The sequence below is a fragment of the Miscanthus floridulus genome, chromosome 14 (genome assembly GCF_019320115.1).
Source record: "Miscanthus floridulus cultivar M001 chromosome 14, ASM1932011v1, whole genome shotgun sequence".
In the NCBI taxonomy this organism is placed as follows: domain Eukaryota; kingdom Viridiplantae; phylum Streptophyta; class Magnoliopsida; order Poales; family Poaceae; genus Miscanthus; species Miscanthus floridulus.
The window spans coordinates 37,528,886-37,542,464 of NC_089593.1; the positions used below are offsets into that span (position 1 = coordinate 37,528,886).

Genomic DNA, 13,579 nt, shown 5'->3' on the forward strand with positions numbered 1-13,579 from the left:
CAGAAACTCTTTCATCGTGACTAGTTTCTTAATGTTGGATAAGAAACCAATCAATTCTTTTACTTCTCATAAGCACTCGTAGACTACTTTTTTAATATCTACTGTCAAGTTGTGACTAGTCGTGGGAAGGTAGTATTTTCTATGCTGCTTATCCACAAGGTGAAGGTCTGGTTTTATCTTAAATAAATTCATGCAAAACGTAAAGACCGCTTAGAGAATTGGGTCATGAGAGAGCACAATCACCACATGGCTCAATGCAAAGAGCTTAACCTACCAAATGGAGAAACAAAAGATGAGACAATGATCAAAATGTTGGCTTTGGGCCATCAAGGCAGGTCACATCATGGCAAGCATATGACATTAATTATTGTGTACCCTTTTGTAATAACACAAAGGACAAGAAGAGTGGGTCCAAAAACTATGGCATTTGGATTGAGGTCATCGACACAATGGGAAAAAAGATCACATACTATGCCTTCATAGATGGTGACTAAGGATTTAATCTACTAGTCTCCAGTGGGTCAAACATCAACAATGTGTGGAGGAGGGCAATTACGAACTCACATATGTCAACCTTAGCAAAGTACGGTACAAAGATTACCCTTGGTACTCGGTTCACCTATAGCACAAGTTCTCTATGTAATCTAGCTACCCCAAAAGTGAGAAACTTCTTAAGAAATAGAAACATGTAGTTGTCTTCGTAAATCAAATCATTATAGTAGTTCGTGTTGTGAAGGATGTCGAGGAATACAATTAGTACTATTAAATGGAGCTCTTCGCAAACCTACACTAGTGGAGAAATGGCCTTTAGTCTCGGTTGGGAAAGGGCATTAGTTCTGGTTTCCAACCGGAACTACAGATCCGGAACTAACGGGCATGCAAGGCAACCGGGACTAAAGGGTGTGCGGGCTAAAAAAATAATTATGGCACAACCTCTCAACTGGGCCCTGTGATTCGTGGAACTCGAACTGTAACACCCCAACCCATTAGTAGCCTATAGTAGTTGTGAAGTTGGCCTATGTGGCGCATGAGGATTGTTGTTGGTGGGTTTAGTACCACCTTGGAAATTTAGGAGGGTGAGGGCCAGCTTATAATATTTGTCATTCAAAATATAGCACTTCCGGGTTAACCCTTTTACACAAAGCGAGAACGAAAGTGTAAGAGATGTGCTATACTAGCTATGCAAGCCCGTTCCACGTGCGGAGCTGGGTCATCGAAGCAATTTTAGACGGTGGGGTGTTATACGAACCAAAGACCTCATGTATTACCCCACATGTAGTTTTCCACCCACCTACACAACACATGTGACTTTGAATGTGATGCTTTCTTTTTGAACTATACTGTGGAGGACCCTTTAGTCCCGGTTGATAACACCAACTTACCCGGTTGGTTGCTCCAACCAGGACTAAAAGTCGATCCCCTCTATGCCCTAGCCGTTGGACCCGGGACTAATGATGATATTAGTCCTAGCCCCAGACAATCGGGACGACTAAAGCCAAAATCCGAAGGTCCATTCTCTACTAGTGCTACATCAAAGGATCAAGGATGTACAAGCAAGCATCAACATAAATGAATGCCCATGGGTACTCAAATAAAAACATGTAAAGCATAGAAAGCATCATAATACAAAGTAAATTCAATGGTTAGGAAGAGAACCCCAAATGTCGAAAGAAAATTCAATTGACATCAATTCCAAAACTAAATAACATCAACTTTGTGTGGCGTACATATGAACGCTACGCCATGGAACATGGATATACAACAATTTGCATTGTATGGTTTATATGAAAGAAAGCATACAAGGAAAGTAAACAAACATCTCCATCGATATCAGAAATGATACATTTGGGGAAATAAGCAGGGGCGGATCCAGCGGTGGGGCGGGGGGGGGGGGGGGGGGGGGGCTCAAGCCCCCCTACCCAAACCGAATGAGTGCAAATTACTGTAGAGTCCCTATGAATTTTTAGGCAAAGTTCTATAGTGTAGGGGGGCTGAGACTTAAGATCGAGCAGCAGTGTTGTTCAGTCCCCCCTAAAATATTTCCTAGATCCGCCGCTGGAAATAAGGATTAGAAGCAAGTAAAACTAGAGCTTCCAGCAATAGCTTGAAGTAATCTTGGCATTGGGGGTATGTTAATTTCAAGTAAACCCTCAAGGGTCTGAACCACCTCGGCCATTGTTGGTCTATTAGACTCATGATCTTGAATACACCAACATGCAAGCTGGCAAGCTATTTCGACCTGCTTTGAATTGGCTTCACCGTTTAATCTGTGGTCCAGCAAGCTCATTACATCTCCCTCAACAATCGTCCGTGCGACATGTACAGGGTAATAAATATCATGATTGCTGCTACTTCAAGAACAAGAAACAGATGTATTCCTTTGTCCAGATATGATTTCCAATAGAACCATACCATAGGCATACACATCAACTTTTGGTGTAATAGCCACTTCAGTGAGCCATTCAGGTGCAAGGTATCCTATAGTTCCCCTGAAAGTAGTAAAGACTCGGCTAAAATCCCTCCCCCAAGAACTTGGCCATCCCAAAATCTGCAATTTTTGGGATAAATGAATCAGAAAGGTGAATATTTTCCGGTTTAATATCACAATGTATGATGCAGTCACAGCACTCCTCATGCAAGTAGGTCAATCCTCTGGCAACTCCCAATGCTATTTGATACCTAGTGCTCCACTTCAATAATGTCGCATGGCTCCGGAAAAGATGAATATCAAGAGAGCCATTCGGCATGTGTTCATAAACAAGCAACCTTCTAGCACCCTTGCAGCAAAAACCAAGTAAATTGACTAAATTAATGTGTTGGATTATGCCAATCGATTTCACTTCAGCTCTGAATTGCTTCTCTCCGTGATGAGCACAATCAAGCCTTTTCACTGCTATCGCTGTTGAGTCACTCAGGAACCCCTTGAATACAGAACCAAAACCACCTTGCCCTAGCTTTTCTGAGAAATTTTTAGTTGCACGTTGTAAATCGATGTATCGAAATGTAATGATTCCTTTGCAACCTTGGGCAGTTTGTGAGATTCTGTAAGAGCTCTTCCTTTTGTTTCTCCAAATCATTATCAGCATGATGAATGCAAACAAACATAAAGCAGCAGCACTAGTACCAATGGCAATTCCAATAGTAAATACTCTTTTGTTTTTCTCTAAACTTTGCACATCTTTAGCCGCAAGGCGAAGGTTAAGAGTTTCTCCTTTGAATCTGCTGTGGTACCACATTGTATTTGCCTTACGTTTAGCAATTCTTCATGCCAAATAAAGCATGTATTGTTACTGAAGGAATATGCAGTGCAAGAGCAATTGCCCAAGCAGACTTGAGCACATTCACCACTGCTTTTAGCATCCTCTGTTTTGCGCTCACTTTGTGCTAAACTAACACATGGAATAGATAAGAATTTATCCATGGATCTTATTGAACTTTCATTTGAAAAATTGCAATCTAATGCAGTGTTCCTCGAGCATCCATTGCTTCGATCATCTAGCTCCCAATCTTCAATGGATGTTACAGTGAACCCCTTCATACAAGTGCAATGAGGCAGAGCATCATCATCGCATATTGTGAAAGGTCCACAGGCTGCATACACATCGCATTGAGATCTAGGTTCGGCATGGGCAAGCACCCAATCTTGTGAACCTTCAGGCCAAATGAATACGTTTATCTGACCCGAGACACCCAAGTTATAATAAATATTCATTTCATCTGACACATGGTATGTATGATACTTCTCATGGTTAGTCTCTACAAATGACAGGTAACCAACGTTCCTTGACACTTCCGGCGACGAGCTAAATCTTTTTCCATTCCACACACCACTGGACCAATAAGGTTTGGGGGACTTGAGTGATGCAAGGACAATTTGGTTAACACCACTAGGGTCTAGCTCCTCGTAGTACAACCCAGTAGCCGGGCTAATTGAGTTTTTCTTAGAGACTAGGCGGCGATTGAGACCAGTGGCATTGTCCCAAACCAAGCTTAGCCCACTGGAATAATGTATCAGTCGGGTGGTCAAAGCTTTGCCAAAAAATCTTGGATGAGTTTGAGGCATCTCTTAAGATAAGATTTGAGCTGTTCAAAAGAACAGCAATGGTGTTGTTTCTTTTCATGCTGGCCTGAGTAGACCAGATGATGGAATCAGTGGGCTGGTCTGTGACAACAAGGTTGCCGTCATGGGAGATTTTGAGCTCCAATGAGGTGTGGTTCTTCATTGGGTCATCCCTGTTTGCTACCCATCCTACAGTAAATTTGGGGATACTATTGAACCATATGCCAAGGTACCAGTCGCTGGTGTTTTGGGAGCTACCTGCCTCAAAAAACCCAAGGGCGTACCTTCCATTCTGGGAGACGAGCTTGTCGTGAATGGACAGTGCTTGGCCAGCTGAGATGGTGTCCCTCGTCGCCGCCGTTGCAGAATTTCCAGGGACTTGCAGGGAGAAGAGTAGCAGTGCTATGAGGATGTGGAGATAAGCCATGGCAGTGAACAAAGGGAGATCTAGATCATCCAGGAAGGTGCAGGGCATGCTTTCTGCTAAGTGCAACTTTATATAGGAAATGAGGCCACAAAGAAACAATGAAGTCAACTGCGGAAAACATATACAAACAAGGCCTTTGTGTTGAACTGCACAGCAATTATGGGACGGCAGTGACCTGTTCAGCTTCAAGGTTTACGAGGATTTGTAAAAGGTAATGCCATTTTCCACTTTTTTTTAGTGATGCATAAGGCACAAGTGGATGCCCATACCATACATGTTCAGAGTATGAGCGGCAGAAAAAGTTGACTTAAGAGTCGCGGGAGGGGTGCATGCAAAACAATACACGGACGAGTGGAGCCACTCAGATCAAAAATAAAATTGTCGCATCAAAAAAAGAGGTCCGTAAGGGCAAACCAGAGAACAAACACTCAGTACACGGAATTCTAGATCTAGCTCTCTTGACATTCAAAAACATCTAGAATTCTCGACTAATTAAGAAAAAAATATACAAATTACTCCCTCTAACCTAAAATATAAGACATCCAAATAATTTTACGACATATTATGTGGTAGACAAATAGCACGTATAATTCTCTATTTGGGTTGGTGATAAATATTAATGGTAGGTATGCATGTGAATGTTGTTTTTAGGGTGTTTGTTCACCTAGAATCTCTTATAATTTGGTACAAAATATAATTTGAACTTTGTCCTTATGTTTTAATAGGACAGAGGAAGTAAGTGGGGCACCCACAATAGTAAGAGTCAGTTACTAGTTTTAAGATAACTTCTCCAATAGCGCTAACTTTTATCACATAATTTATAACATGGATAGCCCCACTTAACCCTGTCACATAATCTTGAAATATGTGCAACAACTTAACTCTTGATCAAGAGCTAGTTTTTTCTTTCTTCTATTAAAATATAAAAAATATATTTAGAGGTAGCTCAAAAGTCGACTGTTGGATCTGTCATTGTGGAACGAGAGATGCTATCTTCATCTCTATCTCGTCGAAGAAAAATCCTTCTCAATAAATATAGCCAAGCAATCGTTAAAGTGTTGGTCTCCCATGCTATTTCTTAGCATGTCCTTTACAAAATTCATTGCCAAAATACTCTTTCAACACTTGTAATTGCAACCGGTATCAATAGCACTCATTTGGGAAGCTTGTAGACATATGAGTGTTTCATTGACATGCAAATATGTTTCAACAAGGAAAACCAAAAGCTCACCGATGTTCTTCTGTTTTCTAACATCAATATGCACATGAGTCATGAAGTTGCCAAATCCAAAGAATAGAGCCTCGATCAAGTAGGTCATTGAGAAGTTTTTAGGATAAAATTTAGAAAGTATTTACCAAGTTCTTTTTGTCAAAGGAAGCAAATGAATCCTCGACGGCGGCAAGCACCTCCTCAACGACAGTATTAGTCGGCCCCATGCTTTGCCGAGGCTGTCGCCTCCTTGGCATGGCAACAGCGTGACCTCTGACTCAGTCCTGTCCATGCCCTTGCTCAACAAAGGTGAGCATGCCGAGTCACTTGTGCCCAATGGCCAGGCCCAACCTTCTTGGCTCCCGCTGGTGACTGGCGTCGGACGTACTACTGATCAGCCCTACAATTCTCAAATGCCAAAACCTAGCTAATTGTATTTGATGCCTCTCATCAAAGTCTAGCTGATTTGAACCTGAAATAATGAAGAGGAGTGCGTGCGTGACATCATTACATCAATGAGGTGTCAGCTGAGTCGCGACTAGGATATGGGAGTGTTTGAGAGATGCATTCGCTTCCGCGGCCAACGACAACGAGACAGCAGCTCATAAATATAATATATATACTTCATCTGCTTTAAATTATAAGTCACTTTAATTTTTTTATATCAAATTTACTATGTATCTAAATATAACATATGTCTAAATACCACTAATAGAGGATAGACCTTCGGTTCAACACATTTGTCTCTACTAAAATTAGGTCCGAGACTAATATGGGCATTAGTCCCGGATCCAAGTTTCTTAGATGTCAGAGGATCTTTAGTCCTGGATGGTAACACCAACCCAGACAAAAGGGTCTATATTAGTCTAGGTTAGTGTTACCAATCCGAACTAAAGAGCATTGACGATTTAGTCCTGGTTGATAACATCAACCTGAACATAGACCCTTTAGTCCTGGTTGGTGTTACCAACCTAGACTAAAGGTTCTCTGACGAGTTGGTTAAAAAAAAAAAGCATCCCATCTAAAGTCATATGTGCTGTGTAGGTTAGGTGGAAAGGTACATGTGAGACAATGCAAGGTCTTGGGATTGAATCCTATAAAACACATGGTAGGAGGCATTAATTTTTTAGTCTCGGGGGACCTTTAATCCAGATTCAAGGCTACTGGGACTAAAAGAGTCATGCCCTTTAGTCCCGGATCCCAAGTCCTGACTGATACTAGAGATTGATTTTCTAAGGGAGTACTCCCTCCATCCAAGAAAGAATATAATTATGGGATCCGTGTCAGTCAAAGTAATTCAAGTTTGACCAAGTTTATAGTTAATAATATTAGCATTTTATGTCCAAACAAAATTTATTGTGAAAATATCTTCTATAATTAATCTAATGGTAATTATTTTATATCATGAATGATAGTAGTTTTTTTAATATAAATTTAGTCAAAGTTTAAACTGTTTGACTTTTCAAAAAACGAGAATTACATTCTTTTTTGGACGGAGGGAGTACATAGCAAATTTGATGCACCATAGAGATCGATTTTCTAAGGATGACATAGCAAATTTGATGTACTTGTAACTGAGGGAGTAATATATTTCTCTTGTATAAGTTGAAATATACAGATGACCCTAACTAGTAATGTCTGTACTAATCTATGGTCCGATGTAGAATAACTTATTTGTGGCCACCTTCATTATGGTAATGTTTGTATAGTTTACAATAAAGTAAATACATATTTTCGGTACATATGTTATTATAACTAATGATAATATTTACTATAGTGTTATAGTAGACCCTTTAGGAGTAGTTGTAGACTTTAATCTCGTAAATTAGTATAATAGTTATAGTAGCTTAAAGTGGGTATAGAATAAGTTATTTTATGTCTGGCTATAGAAAAATACTTATAATTAAATTAATTAATTAATCATATACGGTAGTGTTATTCTACGTCTTACATGTAAAATAGTATTCTATCCAATAATATAATATATTACTTCTTGCGGTGATAGTTTTTTTTTTTGGGAACATCTTGGGGTGATAGTTTTGTTTTGTTTTTTCTTATCTTAGTGTAAAATACGTTTTATCCGTCTCTATTAATATATGTGCGAAAAAATGCTTCTGTCGTTGGCCATTTGTAAAAAAAAAAAAAAAAACACAGCCCGCTGGACCCTAATGTGGGCGACTAGACCCAATCCAACAACCCGGCCGCAACAACTCCCGACGCCGTCCCTCGCCGCCACTTCCGGCAAACTCCGACCGCCGCCCTTCCCGATCCACACCTGCTCGAGCTCCAGCAACGCGCGCTGCCGGGAGACATGAGGGAAATCGCCTGTGTGGGTGTCCGTCTGTACACCCCTGTCCTTCAACGGTGGCCGCCCCTAGAGGCACTACTTAATTTTTAAGTAAGTAGAGATACCAACGCATGCGCTTGTGGTTTCTGCCATTATCATCCTAGCCGGAGTAGCAAGTAGAGTGGTTACATTTGAATATCTGAGTAGCATGAACTTTGTCGTTATGTCATATATAGATATGATCCTGTATAATCGGCTAGATTTTCTATCTCAATGACGTTATTGTATTTGTGCTCTGAGCATTGGGCATTTATGCGATGCACAGTTCTTCCATAAATGAATTCGTTACAATTAACGTGATCTGCCAAATATTTACTTAGATTACTTATTTTCTAGCCTTTACATAGCGGATCAACCTTTCGATCCCTGGTCTCACATAAATGAAGACGACGCTAGGTCTAGGTTGAAGGGAAGGAGAACTTCAGAAATGTATATTGATGCCAACAGAGTACCCAAAAAAATGTCAAGAATAACAGAGAAAATAATGACAATCTCTTTGACCTCATGTGTTGCTACCGTTGTTGGTTATTTCATACATGTGTTTGCTGATGACGAAGCAGAAGAAGATATGCATTCTGATTTTGTAGAGAGAGCTTCTGATTATTTGGCATCTCTCAAGGCACAGGGTGGGTGTGACCTGGGTCTGAACCGCTGGGCTCTCTGAAGAATTCCTTGCTGGACTCCAAGAGCTATCAGATTCAGTGCTGGGTGTGCTTCTAACTTCAGAGTTTTTATTCTCTTCTGATTACAATAAGTCACAACATCATTGGCGTCTCCAATAGATATGAAGAGGAAATTGATTTTTTTTTTTTTGCGAGGAAAGAGGAAATTGATGTTAATGCAACTTGGGAAGTGGTGTTACTGATCAACTCTATCGAGTTTCATTCTACTCGTGTCACATGGTCTTATGGTTCGCACTGTGTAAAGTCTAAAATATTTGATTGATATGCTAGTGTCCACTTAACTGCTCAAATTACAAAGGTCTTAATAGAAAAGTTACAGCATAGGCTTAATCTTTTTTCGAAACTCCAGATAAGATGGCAGGGGTGATCCTCACATACAAACTATGGATCATTGCATATATAGCATACAGACTCTCCATACAGAAACAGCTCTGTTAAGATTCAGGAGTCAAGTTTTGCCTTCGGCAGTGGCTTCCCATATAAACTACAGCATAAGCTTAATTGTTTTTGGCTACTCCATATATATATAAGATAGCAGGTTTGATCTTCACATACGATCGACTCAGACATACTCAATACAACAGCTCTGTCAAGACTCAAGGGTCTGGTTTCACTTTCTGTTGTGTCTTGCCCATATCACTATGACTGTAATTGAAAAGAAGACACCAAATCCCAATGCCGTGAACATGAACAGTAATACATCTGCAAGGTCCTTCTCTGAAGCATGTGGCAAGCTTGTTTCTGTTGTATTGCTGCATTGTTTGGATACTGGAGGTCCACACAAACCAGAGTTCCCCAAAAAAGAGCTATTGGAAAATGTGGAGAACTGAGATGACTCTGGTATTCGTCCAGCCAACATGTTGTAGGACAGATTGAGTACCGAAAGGAAGTTCAGCAATGCCAGCTCCTGTGGGATCTCCCCAGAAAGCTCATTTGAGGAGAGGTCCAATGACTCAAGTTGCTTTAATGTGCCAAATTGAACGGGAATTGGCCCTTCTAAGGCATTATGAGACATGTTGAGACTACGAAGCAGCAAAAGATCCCCAATATCCTCAGGGATGGTACCATAAAACGAATTGTTTGAGATATCTATCAGCACAAGCGTCGTCAAGATCTTGGAGATGGTTCTGTCATACCCTTTGTATGTAATTGCAACCGTAAACCGGTATGGTTGCACATGGTAATATTGATTTTCCATGACTAATGTCTCATTATCAGATCTGGTCTTCATGGACTTGAGCATCTTAAACCATCCTGCTGACAATGTGCCACTCAAGTTGTTTGAGGCCAAGTCAACAATTCGCAGTTGTGTAAATTCACATTCATTTCGGTCGTGTGTATTATTTGAAGGATCCAGCAACTTCCCAGTAAACTTGTTAGACCTGAGAATAAGGACCTGAAGTTTAGGAAGTGTACTCATCCAGCATGGGAAAGAATCACTGATTCGATTGCTTCCAATGTCAAGTATCTCCAGGTTCCTGCAAGAAACTAGAGATCTCGGTATTCTCCCATCAATCAAATTGCCACTGAGATCTAATGCCTCAAGTGCACAACCTTTGCTAATGTTGTCAGGTAATTCTCCAACAAATCTGTTTCCTTTAAGACTTAATACTTGTAATGCACTGGCATCCTCTAGTAAACAAGATGGGATTGAACCACTTAAGTTGTTATAAGAAAGATCAATGAGCAGTAAACTCCTAACCGCACCACAAATTGATTGAGAAATATTTTCAGAAAGGCTATTTCTGGAGGCCTTTAGAAAGAGGGTACTACTGAGGTAATTAGAGAAATCAGGCATGGATGAGAACTGGTTGCTCGAGTAGTCAAGTGTAACGCTGCCATCTCTTGGTATAGGTATGGGCCCACTGAAATTATTGAAACTCAGATCAAAGTATTCTATGTCAACTGGAAGCAAAGGTTCTTCAGATCCCACACTTGTAAACATATTATGTGATACATTCAGGAGTAAGATGTACGATCCATTCAGTGTGTCCCATATCCACTGAGGTATTGCCCCATGGATTTGGTTATCAGAGAGGTCAAGACCAGTGATGTAATCAAGATGCCTCAAGAAGCGGGGGAAACTAGACATTCTGCAAGATGCTAAACGTAAGAATTTGATTTTTGGGAAGGAAACAGGTAAAGAACTATTTTCTCCTTCTACCACGTGCAGTTCATTGTTTGAGAGATTTAAGACAGATAGATTTTGCATTTTCGAGAATGCAGATAGTTGCACCATACCTACAAAATTGTTTGACTGAAGTTGCAGAACTTGTAGTCTAGTCAAATTTGATATCTGTGGAGGTATCTTCCCTGAAAAATTGCAACTGCACAGTGCAAGCTCCGTCAAGTCACTTAGGTTTCCTATCCAAGAAGGTATCTGTCCAGATAATCCACAGTAGGAGAATTTGAGAACTCTGAGAGAAGCCATATTTGAGATCCATGACGGTATGGATCCTACTAGCTGTAAACCAGACACCTCAAGCAGTTCCAAGGATTTGAGCTCACCTATTGAAGAGGGAAGTACTCCAGAGAAGCCACGAGCACCAAGGCCGAACATTTTTAGAGACTTGAGATTGCTTATTGAACTTGGTATGGTCCCTGTGAAGCTTGTGTCATTGACAAACAGATTCTCCAAGCTGCTGTCCTGCGAGAAAACTGGCAGAGCACCGGAGATCCCAGGATTCCTGGAGAGGTCAATTGTTTGTAACTTCTTGTGTTTGAAGATGATGGAAGGGAAATATCCTTGAAACTTATTTGTTGAGAGCTGAAGAACAGTCAGGTTGGATAAACCAGCCAGGAACTCTGGCACTGGACCAGACAAATGATTATAGTGAAGCTCGATCACTGTAAGTGATGTCAAGGCTGACAGTGATCTACATATAGGACCTGGTAGCAAGCAGTATGGTAAGCTGAGGACCTTGAGTTTAGGACTGAACCTGGCCAAATAGTCGCACCATTGGGCTCCATTACCAGACAGATTCACCATGCCCAGCCTGATCACCTCCAGGTTTGTGAGGTCTGCAAGTAGGGTCTCCATGTTTGGCACCCAGAGCTGCCAAAGGTTGTCTGAGTTGTAGTCTGTCAACCTGTTCTCATCGTCGAAATCATAGGCATAGAAGCTGGTAGAGAGGTCGAGGAAGATGAGGCTTTTGAGACTGGCCCCACGAAGTTGGTGTCGGAGAGGTCGAGATGGGTGAGCTGCGTGAGCTGCTCAAACCCAGCGGTAGGGAGCTGGGACACGCTGAAGTCGTTGCCGGAGAGGTCGAGGTGCTTCAGCCAAGTTAGTCTGAACAGTGCAGGGTCCAGACCACTGGCTTGCAGCTGCCGACCACTCAGGTTGAGGGAGGCTACACGGCCACCGGCGCTGCCACAGCTGACACCGTGCCAGCTGCAGCAGTCTGTGTCGGCAGTCCATGTCAGGAAGGTGGTGGAATCGCCGCCACTAGTGTTGAACGACTCCTTCAGCTCGAGGAGCGCCGAGGCCTGATCGAGGAGGCACGGAACTGGAGGCGCAGACAATGAGGTCCTGTTTATCGTCGTCACAGCAAGCATGTATGCAGTCTGGATTTGTAGAAGTATGAGCAGCATGGTTAGCAATGGTCCAAGGTGTGTGCACAACTCTAATGGCGGACGAACCATTGTTAAAGTAAAGATGGGAGTAGCATCAACAATCAAATTGGAACAGATGGAGAGGTCAGGCGAAGGTTTTTTTTTTCTGTTACCACTGATGTTTATCTTCTTTGGAGATTTTTCTACGTAGTGTCAAGAGTCAACATCATGTGCTTTGTTTTTTTAAGTAAAGAAGTCATAAAAGTCTAAATCATTCGTAGCGTTCCACACGTGTGAGATTTGGGAGTAAAACTAACGACTTTACTTTTGACACAATAGTTTTAAAAAATTCATCCCATGCGATTATGAGTTATGACCTCTCCCATTGCATTGATTTTAAAGTAGAAAAACTCAATCTTCCTATTGGGGCGAAACCTCACGCCCAAGGTTCGCTAGTGATGATTGCTTCTTACTGCTCAAACCCTGCGGGTGCAGGTACATGGCGAGGTCTCCCAAGGTTGTCTGCGGAGGCCCCAAGAAGTTGGATTTGAGGCCGGCCGCAAAGATCCTGTGAGACCTTTGCCCAATGTCAAAGGACCTAGCCTTCGGGCCGAAGGCTCGGGTCAAAGGTGATCGATGGAAGGCGGCGGTGGCTCCATCTAGAATCTTCATGGAAGTCTTCAAAACATTCATGATAGAGGTCCTGCAGGCTAAAAGGTGGTCAGATGGACCCAACGGCCCAACAAGCCTGACGACGGCTTGATAAGGGCCCATTATGTGAGGTGGTTGTAGTAGAAAATGACCCTTCGACCCTTGTGCCCGTGGATGTTGTGCAGGCAGGAATATTCCCATATATTTATAGTAGATAGAGGGGATTTATGTACAAGAAAATGTACGTAACTGTACCCTAACTCGAATACCAATAAAAAAAGAGATCGCTCACCTTGATTACCAAGAACTCCTTGCCTCGGTAATAGCGTTTAGGTGGGTGAAGGCTAGACCTTTGGGGTACCAAACTTCGGCCGACTGAGCCTTTCTCACTTCACCACGTTGCGATAGCTAATCCCAACACTTCCTAAGAGACCAAGTTAAGAAGTGTCTTGGTTTTATCCAGATGTGACAAATGATTGACACAAGAGTTGAGCGGTTTGAGACTTTCGTTTGAGTTCATATTTGATTTGTGCTTGATTAAGCTAATGCCTAACCGGAGGTGTCGTATCTATTTACGTTGTGCGACGTGTCTCTTGGCTTGTGAATGTGCAGGTGCTGAGTGCACCTAGGTGGTCGATAGGCGATGGTG

The 13,579-nt window shown here is 41.8% G+C and overlaps 2 pseudogenes; both read right to left on the bottom strand.

Moving 5' to 3' along the window:
* Positions 1-2,068: 2,068 nt before the first annotated feature.
* LOC136503355 (G-type lectin S-receptor-like serine/threonine-protein kinase At2g19130) lies at positions 2,069-4,487 on the bottom strand (annotated as a pseudogene).
* A 4,522-nt stretch (positions 4,488-9,009) lies between these two features.
* On the bottom strand, positions 9,010-12,491 carry LOC136505715 (receptor-like protein 7; annotated as a pseudogene).
* Positions 12,492-13,579: the final 1,088 nt, after the last annotated feature.